Source organism: Formica exsecta, unplaced genomic scaffold, assembly GCF_003651465.1.
Source record: "Formica exsecta isolate Colony F162 unplaced genomic scaffold, ASM365146v1 scaffold556, whole genome shotgun sequence".
Lineage (NCBI taxonomy): Eukaryota > Metazoa > Arthropoda > Insecta > Hymenoptera > Formicidae > Formica > Formica exsecta.
The window spans coordinates 158873-171922 of NW_021852808.1; the positions used below are offsets into that span (position 1 = coordinate 158873).

At 41.1% G+C, this 13050-nt stretch overlaps 1 protein-coding gene across 1 annotated transcript in view; it reads right to left on the bottom strand.

Moving 5' to 3' along the window:
* The window catches only part of LOC115242017 (carbonic anhydrase-related protein 10), an 8759-nt gene extending 5359 nt beyond the window's left edge, over positions 1-3400 (bottom strand). Inside the window, exon 1 of the mRNA XM_029818019.1 lies at positions 3047-3400. The gene's annotated coding sequence lies outside the window, so the exon portion shown is untranslated. The remainder of the gene's footprint in view (positions 1-3046) is intronic.
* Positions 3401-13050: the final 9650 nt, after the last annotated feature.

Genomic DNA, 13050 nt, shown 5'->3' on the forward strand with positions numbered 1-13050 from the left:
AAAAAAATAAATAATCCGCGAACCGCCGTCGTCGGGATTTTTAATCTAATCGCTCGGCGTCACGCGATGCCGACGAACATCGACGTCGAATTTGCATCCGACTCTCGTTCCGCACGAGAGGGTTATCGCAGCAGTCGCACTTTTCGCGAGCGGCACGATAACGCTCTCGGGAATGAAATCTCGCGTATTTGTGCGTCGTTATGACGTACCCGAGATCGGCAAGACATTTCTCGTCTTTGATAAGGGAAGAGAGAGAGAGAGAGAGAGAGAGAGAGAGAGCCGCTCTCTCGCTGTTCACACGGTATCCGATCGGAGGACGCGAGTAACAGGAGCAAGTAACTCCGAGAAGATGCGAGCAAGGAAGAAGAGACAAAATTCGCAGTCATCGTTGTCCAGCGTCGCTTAAACGGGGGCGGGGTTCTCTCCTCACTCGATCCCCACTCTGGTCCATTCTAGAAGTCCACCTCACCCTGGTTTCCTCTCCGCGGCACTCGAGCAGCCGGTTGTATTCTTAGGTCAGGGAAAACTCGAGTGCGCGGCTCGCTTCGATCGATCGATCTCCACACGTCGGTTCGCGCGAAGAAGAGAGGAATGCGGAGTTCCGTCAGAGAGGAGAATACGTGCTCTCCACAAGCTCGTGAATTTCAAAGAGTGGCCACTCTTCGTCATCAGCTGCGCGGTTTTCTCCCCTCCTCTCTTTCATCCTCGGTTTCGCCGATATGTGTCTTCGGAATAGTTACTTTTATCGCGCGTCTTGGAACTCGCCGCTGAAATATCTCGAGCCTTCGGGACCATCGATCGTGTTTCGCACGTAGCTACTTCATTCTCTGCTTTAGTCACCTATTGACCGATACAAACGGACTTTCTCTCGAAAGTTTGCTTTCTGTCAATTTTCGTCGAGAGGAAAGACGCTGAGATACGAGCACGATAAAAATAGCAGTTGATGTGGATTTTAACTAATTCAAAGAGGAAATTATTAGACCGACTTCTTTTAAATGAATAATTAAATTTGAATTAAATAAATAATAAATAAATATCTACGATACGCAAATAGAAAAAGCAACTTAAATCAATCCGAGTTAAAGATACACTAGCATCACAATAAAACCCATTTTATTTAATCCTCGCCGCTATTATTTGATATTTTTTTTTTTTAACTCAGCAGAGTAAATTGATTAAATTTTTAAAGCAAAGAAACTTTATAAAGAATAAAAAAATTATTATCGATATTATTTTTCATATTTGTAAAATAATTTTTTTTTAAATACCAAAATAGCTTCATGTAAAACTGTTAACAATGTTTAAAAAAGCGCCACTATTTTCGTATCTACATTTTATTCTATTTTAAGACAATTGTATCGCGTTTCTCGATCGATGTTATGTAACACATAAAAGTAAAAAATAAATTTGAACTTCGACAAGAATACACAATGTTACAAAATATATATCCTTCTATTCCATTTTCAATAGTATTAAACAATTATTCGTAACGTTGCACTATATAATTGATTTTTTGTGAACATTTTATTTTGTGTGACAGCCAATAATCAGTTAGAAAAATATCATATTGAGATATTATAGTATTTGAACTAATTTGAAACTAATTATGATATATATATATGTAGTCTAAATTTAAAATATTTTAATTATTTATTCTACAGGTGTGTTATGAAAAGGATTTTCCAATTATCTCGCTTAAAAAATGAACAAACTTAGAAATAAAGTTACGTATGTATATCATATACGCAAACTTGCAGTACATTAAGTTTTGTCAGATTTTATCAGATTTAATGACTCGAGTGACCTAAAAAGGGGATTGATTCGATATTTCGCGGGGTCTGTCGGACCCCCGGGGAAAACGACGCACAAAGGAATCTTGATCGACTCGCGCGCCGTAATACCAGAGTGCAAGCATTCGTTTCTTGTTGCCTCGCGTTTCCAGGCCGAGAGAGTGGCCAAACTCAAATTGTTATCGCCGCTAATCGATTAATCGAACGCTGTAGCTACCGCCAGCGGGCCTATCTCGAGCAACAAACATTCCATCCGCGCGTTCCGAATCCCAGACAATGCGATTCTAATGACCGACGTACGTGTTTCCGTTCGTACATGCACAAACCATGATCTTCCCTTTCTAGGGAAAGTAGGGAGAGGAAACGCTATCGTCTATCTCTTTTATATCTTCATATACTTTCTACCTCTATTGCCTTCTCTCTTACAAGTACGATCATCTTGATATCTCAATCGGCTTTTGCCTCATACATTACATTCTCGCACACGCTTTTTTCTCGCATCTCGAATTCCCCTGCCCTCTCATGCTTTACTACTTTGTTAGTTCCTGTTACCTTATACCTGATTCACCTTGCTTCTCATATTTCCTCCTCGACGCTGCGCGTAGCCGCACGACGAAGACACATTCGGACGTTATCCTGTCAAAGATAACCGGTTTTACGTGCCGTCGAACCTCAACACATTCGAAGCGACGACTGCGGCTATGGATCGAGGATGATCGAGAAGCGGAAGGAAAAGAAGACAAACGGAAAAAGAGAAAGAAGAGAGAGAGAGAGAGAGAGAGAGAGAGAGAGGGCGAGAGAAGGTAGGAGAGTAGATACACGCAGGTGCGACGGGGGCAGGAGCGCACGCGAATCGATCGCGGGGGCCGCGACGCGAAACGCCGCGACGCGGCGACGAACGGACGGTGCGGCCGAAAATTTCGCGTGACGGCAACGACGAAACGGGAGTATTCGCGCGGCGGTCGTCCCTCCTGCGGAAATCAATAAGCGGCGATCGCCGAGCGTGAACCACCGGCCACCATCGACACCCTCTCTTGTCCACGATCACGACCACGTCCTGATGCCTTCGCCGACGAGTCGACGAGTCGACTTCGCGCGCGCGAACCGGCGAGAGTTCTACGTCCCCTAGAGAATCGTTCCTCTCTCCTTCCTCCCCCCCCCCCCTTTGCGCCCCCACCCCTCCGCTTCCTCTCGCCGTCCCCACTTCCCCGTGGACCTCTTTCTCGCTTCTGCCTTCACCACTAGAGGATACTGACCGTGGACGACGAAAGGAACGACGTCTTTCTTTTCCTCCTCCTCCTCCTTCTCCGTCGACGCACCACTTCTTCCACCGCTACTGCCGTCAACCGCGGCCACGACGACGCGCGCCACGCAAGCCGGGCTCCTCTTCGAGGAGGACGATGCCGCCGGAGGACGATGCCGCCGCGCGCGTCGGGGCAGATTCGCGGCCCGTAACCCGGGAGCTTCCTGCGAATACACCCTCCGTCTTCTATTCGCCTGCCATAAACTACCGCTTCTTCGTCTACCTCCGCTTCTTTTTGCTCCGCGATCACGGAATAATTTCGTTAAAAGCGCACGGCAGTGAAGGAACGACGAAGGAGGAACGACTGCCCTACGAGGCAACTGTATACGTCCCTCCTCGCGCGTCCTCATCCCCCTACCCCCTTTCACGATCGCTCGATCTCTCTTTCTCTTCCACCCTCGACGGTATCGCGGCGCACGCGCCAGGTGTGTCCTTTCTCTCTATCCTCCGCGTGCGCGCTCCATTCTACCTGTCCGTCTCTCCTTCACAAAATCTCTCTCTCTCTCTCTCTCTCCTTTCTCTTCCTCTCATCCTCTCTCGCGCGCGCGCGATCTATTTCGTTCCTTTCCTGCGCGTCTCCCGCTCTGCTCGCTCGTTACCTTCGCGCTTGTTCGGACGCCGCATCGACGCGTCCGGAGGATGAGAGTCTCGTGCCTCCGCTCGCTCGCTCGCTCGCGACCATCGTCGTCAGGACGTCTGCGCACTCGGATCGCTGGCGCGAGTCAGGACAAGAGAAACGCACACGGGCAGGAAGCACGTAGGGACATCCGGAAATACCGGCTCGCGTTTCGTTCTCTTTCTCTCTCTCTTTTTCTCTCTCATTCGGCATAGATCCCGCCTGAGCCGGCTCGAATATTATGGCGAATTGACCTATTTGTCTCAAATGGGTAGCTCGCGCTTCTTCGGCAGAGCGAATCCTTTCCTACGAGAAACATCCGGAATCGTAAGCCGGATAAGGGCGCGATGTCGTTGCAGAATGCGACCTCGAAGCCGCTCACCCGCAATTTCCCTTCTCTTTGTATGCAAGCGACGGCGCTCGATTGCACAAAGGGGTGAGGGATCGAGGGTAGGAAAATCTTGGAGCATATACCCTACTCGCCTTTTACCCTTCCTCTCCGTCACGCTATCGGACTGACGTTTCTTTTCTTCTTGGGACTTACCGCGCGTAAGCAGAGCGCGCTATTATATCGGGCGTTCGGTCGGTCGATCTCGGGGTTGCTCCCGCTTTCCGGAGAAGTATGCCAGGAATTTATAGAATCCATCGGGGATATCGGCGAACTGATCCCGTCGCGTCTGAGTATTTCTTGAACCACCACAAATGCAGATATACAACTTGGAACGGATATTTGACATAATTATCGTGCTGCGGAAATGAGATTTTCATCGCAAACCGGATTTATTAATAAAGAAATAATAAAAATATTAATATGCGTCATTAACATGTTTTTGTACATATATATATATATATATACAACTTGTTTGACATAATTATCGTGCTGCGGAAATGAGATTTTCATCGCAAACCGGATTTATTAATAAAGAAATAATAAAAATATTAAAAATATTAATTAACATGTTTTTGTACATATATATATATATATATATTATAATATGTGTGTACTTAATTGCTTTTTCAAGAAAAAAAAATAGCTGCATAACTAATAAATTTTAAAATCTCTAAACGGAAGATTCGCCCAATGTAAACGCAGACAATCAACACGCTACCACAGCTACTACGTCGATGGATACAATAAATATGGACGAAGGAGATTTGAGAATAGGACGCGACGGTACGTTCTCGCAAAGAGAAAGAAAAGAGGCCAAGCGTTGATTTTGTGTTGCTCCACGAATCGTTCTCTTTCTTTTTGCGTATATTTTTATATATTGACCATCATCAAACGTTGACTTTGCATTGTCGCGAATTGTTTTCTTTTTTTTGCATATTTCTTACATTGCTGGCTATTATTTTTCGAATGCCTGTTTGTCTTTCATTTAGAGAGATTGAAACCGGCATAATTTTGATGGATTGGGATCTTTTTGTATCTACAGTAACGAAAAGATTGCATTCTTGCCGAAATCATAACGGTTTCAAACTCCGTTTCGGTACTCCCTTTGAAATTATCTGGCATCTGCGATATTTGATTTAGGCGCGGAAGGTTATAGGGTAACCACCCCCACGGCCACGGAAACCATGTTACCGTGGAAACGTGAGGACGATTATGAGTCAGGTCATCCGATCAAGCAGAACGAATTTCCAGCTTGGTGCTCCAATAAGGAATACCTCGCCTACAGCTCGCCCTCCGCCACTTTCTTAGGTAAAAAATGAGGACAGATCGATTAATTACTAAATATTAATTTGCTATATCTTTTTTATAAAAATGCAATGACTATTATAAAAACCTTCCGATATAATATCATAATTGTGTCATATATTTTCTTTCAAAGAAAGAGGAAATTTCATGAAAATTCTTTTTTCCAAAATAAAAAAAGAGGATCACTTAAAAAATGTTTGACACTTAAGAGAGCTTACTGTCATCTGTTTATTACCAGCGATGTCCATTATTTGTAAATATTATATTATATAACATGCAAAATTACACAAACTAGGAAAGGTAATTTCTCTATGCATGTACAATGAGTAGTCTGTTTCTTGTATTCACAATTTAATATTAGTTTAAATATTGTAATAAACATTGTATTGTAATAAACATGTATTTCTGCTATGTAATAACAATATATAGATTATATATATATGCATGTGTATGTGTGTACACACATACACACACATATATAATTCAGATTCTGTCAAATAAATTTCAATATGCATACAAAACATTTTACGCAAGAATACACATTTTATTCTAAAAAAAGTAAGAGACATATCCATCTTTGATGGACATATCTTTTATTTAGCTTTCCGTTTCTTACAATTCACATTCTGTTTGTTTATTTGTACATATATATATATATATATATATTATAGTATACATTATATGACAAAAAGATAGAATTATATAATATATATATAATGTGTATTAAAGAGCACAGAGGAAAAGAGAAAGAGAGAGAGAGAGAGGGAGGGGTTGTAAAAAAATTATAGGTTTAAACAAATATTTATGCCCTATATTAATTTAATGATGTATAAAAGAATCAATCAATCATGTTTATATATCTTATCACGTATTTTGCTATATAAATGTATATTATATAATAATTACACCGCATTAATATACAATCGGTGCATTGATATGATAAAATAATATACATTTTCTATGAAGGAGAAACTGAATTTAATTCAAGAAAGCTGACTCTCTCGTTTTACAAATTCCGCATGTACATTTCTGGAATGAAACTTTTATATTTAATTCCACGTTCCAAGAATATCATTGTACGAGAATCTTGCAAAAGTGCTCCTATTTTCGCGAGTTTCCTCGACCAAAAGAGGCTCGAATGTCGGCGGCGCTAATCCTGTCATCGACATCGGTCCGCGTGGAACTTTACGGCGGGCGACTTCCGGCCTCCGCCGTAGGGTATATCGATAGACATATCGGGACGAAATTACGCTCGGGGATCCTCTGGCGTTGGCGTTTCGAGGTCACCGGGCACCCCCGCCAGGATCTCCGGCGCGCGGATACACCGAAAAGCCCCTGACTGGCCGACTCTACGCGGAGGCGCTTATCGATTTTCAAAGCGGCATTGCCCCGCCGCTCGCCAGCAGGTCGTCGTCGTCGTCGTCGTCGTTGCCGTCGCCGTCACCGTCGTCGTCGTCCTCCTCCTCGTCGTCGTGTATGCGCCAGACAGAGAAACAAAATGAGCGAGAGAAAGAGAGAGCTTTCGGACGAGCCGGTTTGACTGGCCGATGCCGACGCGACGCGTACAGATATACAGATACAACCACGCGGCTGCACCTGATTGCCCATTGCATATGCATGCCTGTTTGGATATTGGATTTGCCGCGAGACTTATGCTCGAGCTTTACTCGCGCCTATGTCGGCACAACGTTACACAACGGCGTCGGCGGTGGTGACGGCGATTATGGGTTATCGATATTGCAAACTTACAGCGCACGGAGAGTCGGGATATAGCTCATGGATATGCAAAAATGTAAAAAAGCGCTTTCCCAGACAACGTGGGCGGGAGAGTGTTTGGCCGGCGAGCGTGTCATCCTGGCGTGAGTAAACTAGTTTGCTTGCCTCTTTCGGGAACACGCCAAGAGGCGCCGCCGGGTACGAAAGCTCATGGCCATCGGACAAATTTGGAGCGGTGTTTTTGGTCGATGTCCGATAGTCTAACGACGAAGAGTGATATAAAAAGAGGAACTGTGTGGGAAAGATGTAAAGAGAGGAAAATTTATGGGACTACCACGAAGCACAAATATTAGGACAGAGAGAATTATGAGAATATTATAAAGTGTAAATATTTGCTTATTCGTTAAGGAAATTGTCCGTCTCTTTCGTATATCGAATTATGCGAATAAAGAAGCTTTTCGATTGATTAAAGGAATACGATTGTTTTTGAAAAATATGGAAGATTTGAGATCGATTAAGATTCTTGCGTATTTATTATAGCCGCTTTTCTGTCTGACTAAAACGGACGTGTTCTACTTACATGAGATAAGGGTTCATCGTTGCGAAAATATATTGAAGCAATTAGTCGCGTCACATGACATTATGCTCTGTCAAAACTTTGGAGAGGTTTAGAAGCGTTATTAACGTCTACAACGTTTCTATATCATATGTTTAGCGAGCGTTCGAAAATGTTACTATATAATTTACTCAACCCGAAAATACGAGCTTAAATCGCTGATTACGTTGCAAATTATGGAAGTTAAATTAGGCAATTCAAGCATCCTACTTTCCTATAGAAAGGGCGGTAAATATCTCGGAGGGCTCTCTACTTTTTGAATGATTGTTTGAAGGCGTAATTGCTGTAATTGGGTGTTACAAGCACAGCGTGGTTTATAAACAGTAATTCATGCATTATTATCTTTAACTGGAACGATCTAATTACTATTAATTTTTGATATTGTATACTTGTTAATAAATATATAGCGTGAATTATAAATATCTTACAAAGAGAGATGAATAAAAAGGAGCGAACAAAAATATGATGATCTAAAAAACCAAATTTATCTCATATTTTTTTTTTAATAATAATCATACGGATTATCTTTTCTGATAACAATTTTTTAAATCATATCAAATTTATTTTTGTTTGCTCAATTGTTATAAAAAAAAATGTTTTTCTCGACCTACAGTTTACCAAAATGTTACACGAAAATGTCAATATAACTGAAAAAGTAAATTGAAATGTAATGTTTCTGGTATATTTTCTATTTTTCTATTTCGTAACTCTCTTATAAGAAAGAGAGAAAGAGAGAGAGAGAGAGAGAGAGAGAGAGAGAGAGAGAGAAAATTGACTATGCAAAAACAAATTTAAAAATTCGTATCAGAAAAGATAATCCGTATAATTATCATTTAAAAAAATGTTATAAATTAGTAGTGAGACTATTTATAGATTAGCCTTATCAAATTAAAATAAAAGTGAATAATGCGTTTTGTAATTTGAAAATAAAAAATATGTATGTATGTATTTGTATAGACAGAGACAGAGAGAGAGAGAGAGAAAATTGACTATGCAAAAACAAATTTAAAAATTCGTATCAGAAAAGATAATCCGTATAATTATCATTTAAAAAAATGTTATAAATTAGTAGTGAGACTATTTATAGATTAGCCTTATCAAATTAAAATAAAAGTGAATAATGCGTTTTGTAATTTGAAAATAAAAAATATGTATGTATGTATTTTACGCATAAAGACAATATACATAGTGTACGAATAATATTTTCTTTTTTTCTGCTTCTAAATTAAGGAATAATGATAGCTCTTCTCGTTCTACAGATAGTAGATAGTCGGAATAGCTAGACGTTAATCGAAGTCATGGGTAATGTCCGGAAAATTACCTAGGCATTTGAAATATCATACTAGCGTATAGAGAGACAGCATTACTCTCAAATATTTATACAGGAAGTCGTAGAGCAATTACATAACAAATTAATAAATAATTATTGTTTATTATGAGTTTGAATAGAATTTTTTAGAATTTTATATAAGGTTTGCAGTACTTATTGTAAGATATTCAAAAATTGTAACAAATGATAACTTTCTTTGAAATGTTTCCGAGTTAATTTTATATTCATTAAAACATTAACATTTTTAAAAAAAATACTGTAATATAATTTATATCAATAAGTATTGGATTTTCATAAAAAGGGGATACTTGTTTTACATATTCACATTTCATTTTTAAAATCGAAAGAATTACACACATTGATTTTCATCTTATTTTTATATCGTTTATGAAGCATTATATGTGTATGTGTTTCTCTCTTTGAATTTCAAATTACCACAAAGAATGTCTCACTGAGAACTCCCGAGCGTGATCCGCTCGAGTATGCGACAATAACAAGTAGTAGGGGCAATAAAAAAAGGGACAGTCATTCGAAGTTACTTCTTTGCGAATAGTAGCGATAAAACATTCTTTTCAGAAGTCGAATACAGAAACGTCGTCGGTCGCAAAAATCCAATAAGAACGGTGCTCGTAAAGCGATGCGGAGGCGAAGAAAGGATTACCATACCGACGAGAATAATGCACGTAACGTCCCGATAGAGAATTATAACGGCGGATCTCGTCATGTTCTGAACAGAAAAAATATGACTTTCTCGGCTGTGATTATAGGTAAAACTGCGAGAATTATTAGATAACCAATGATTTTCGCTGTCATAACATACGGCAAGTGTCACTGATTCAATATTTAAATATTATATGTTGTTTTTGATATCGTAAATTATTCACGCGCAGCATTTTTATATAAAATATCTAAGTTCTGGTTTAGATATTTTGAATCAATTTATTTTGCTGAACCATCAAAAATTCATCAAAAATTACTTCTTATTTAAAGCAAGATTTAAAAGACAGCCTGGCCTATTTGGCACGTCGTATACAAGTACATTATCGCGTCGCGCCATGTTCCTTTATGATCTCCTCCTCCCCAGTAGTTACGGACTCGCTTGAACAGACAAAACACGCGAGTGCACATTTATGGACTCGACGCGCGCACGGAGGCGAGCCTAACTTGACAAAGAGTGCCGGCGTCGGGAGTAAAATGCATAGCGATATAATAGTGCGCCAGACAAATGTCGATGTGCAAGAGCAACAAGTGCCGTGAGGGCCGTCTACTTCTGACAATGAGCAGGAAATCTGGCCGGCTCTCTACAGATACGTGAGCAAGTAGGGGTGTAGGGCGCGCGCCGGTCACAAAGAGGCGTTGCAGGTGCAGTCACAATTAGCGATCACGCAAATTCAGGTTCCATTCAACGACGGCTGTCTTTATGTGAAGTCGCCGATACCAGTTTATCGCTCGGTGGCGAGCGCGCTTTGTTGTAAGAAAACGTGTCGGTAGCCGGTTGACTTTGAATTGAATTACTCTTTTCTCTGAAAGAGCTCTGTTTTTATGTAAGTGAGCTTTATAGAAGAGATAAAAAAGCGATGAAACAAATAATAAAATATAATATTTTTATAAAAAAGATAACAAACGTGATTGGATGTTTGAAAGACAATAATGTTATATCGTCAATGGTGTTTTTTTACAGAATATACGTTTCTATCAGATTCGAAAAAGCAAGAGCGGTAATTTTTAAAATTTTGCGAATTTATTTTCTTCGATTTTAAGTTTCGTAAAAAATATAGTCCAATTTTTTCAGGTATGCAATTATTATTTATTGCAGCTAAAAAGATTTATTTGAAAAGGGATATATACATGCTTAAATATATATATAATTTTACAACTCTTTAGGAATGTCATCCATTTTAGTTAAGGCACGATTGTAGGGATCAATTTATATTTATACAGAATTTTTATTTGAAACAGATAATGTGCGAACGCAAACACGTATAAATTGTTTAATATATGTGTTGTGACCTTAAGATTTTTAAGATTATTATTAACGACTTTAATGTTGTTCGCTGGCCCTTCTTGTTAGCCCACGGCACACCTACGACGCGATCTATCGATGTCGATCTCCAGGCAGCAATAACGGTAATCTACACCAAAGTTGGACGCCAGACGCGAGAATCCGCGCTTCACACACAGAAAAAAAGATGCGAGAAACACCGAAGGTGGATCGCTCATAACCCGCGACGGCAAAATACTCGGTAACTCGATTAATTCGTACGGACCAGACGGTTTAGAGCCGAAAACGACGGGTCGAGATATAAATAGAACTGCACGATAATAGTCCGTACAATAAACGAAAACTATACAATAGATTACAAAAATGTCTGACTGTCGGCGGCAGATTTCCCGGGACAGAATGCACACGCGAAAGAATTAGATCGGATGAGGCGTTTCGCCGGTCGGCGGTCGCTCTTGTATCGAAACGATACGAGACGGAAAACGATAATACAATGACAATACAGTACGGTAATTAGCGACAGATATGATCCTATGGCGTGTCTTATCCGAATCCTCTTACCAAAATCGGTGACTTCAAAAGAGCGGATACACACCGGTGTTCGGCTCTCACGCTCTCTCCCGCAGTGTTCGCTACCGATATTTCGTCGGAGGTTGCTGGGACTTTCGTCACTCTCGCCGATCCGCCGAACAGTGATAAGCAGAAGGCCCGCAGGAGTCACACCGGCAAATTAAATTGGGATTAAGCCACCTGTGGCGCTTTCGCGTCCCTCAGAAACGTCCCGCGGTCTTCGCGGTCTTTGCTGTCGCAGTAGCGGGTCCTATTTTTCCTCGCCCGTGGTTTTTTCTGAATGTTGGAAGCGCAAATTTTCGGCCGCCGGCAGCCTCCTCTAATCCGGGTTTTCCTCACGTCTTCGGATATCCCCAGGGTCGATTTCCACGTCGAACGTGGGCATCCGGGTCGGGATCCCGGGCCCGTACGATCGGAGTGCTGCGCGTCGAGGTTTCTCGCGTACGAAGTGGTCAGCCTCTATGGAATCTGTGGGTAGCGTCTCTTTGATAAGGGCGGCAGTGCTCGTTTTCAGAGTTATCAGGTCGTTTCGATATTGTTGACAAAGATCTCATTACCTGGTGTGCTCCTGTCTTTCCTGCACTTCTACTCACCGTCGGCTTCCACTGGTAGTCTCCCGCTTGCCGTCTACCAGGTGAGATTCGTACCATACCGATACTTGTTAAAAATTACAAAAGAATATTTCGAATTTGGCAGTAATTTTGCGATAATCGGAAAAATCGATAAAATTTCGATCATAGGAGAACAGGAGAGCCAGATTTAAGCAAAGAATACACGTACAGTGTTCGTCCCTTTTCCCTGGCGACCGTCATAACGTGCGCACGTGGCCTCTCGACAGAATAAGATAGGTACCGTCTTAGACAGTAAGAATTTTTCGAGCAGAAACAGACGAAACACAGATAGGCTTTCGTCCTTTCTAGAGATTTTTTACATATATTTCTTTTTCTTAATTTTGTAATATCAAATTTATAGTTTGTTCAAATCCTCAAAACTGTATTTGTTTCATATTGTAACTTCTTTTTTGTACACACTTATACATGTGAAAATATAGACTAAAACTGAATTCAAATTCGCTGTAACACGCGCGTTACATCATCAATTCCTTAACAATACTCGAAAGCTAAAGCTCGTCAAGAGCTCGCAAAATACATGCGCAAATGGAAAGAAAAAGACGAAATAGTGCTCGATCTCGCACGCGATTTATCTCTTCCGAAATTGCGAGGACGCAGGCCCCCGCAACGCCGTCCGCGGTCGGGCCATCCGGCCCTTATGACGGACATCAAAAGATGTCACGTCACAGTATATAAAAAGTAACTATGTGGCTTGTCGTGCGCGAAGAGAACCGTGTTACGAGCATAATAATCGGTAATTGATAATTGAGGAAATACGTGGTGGATAAGGTGAGGAAATA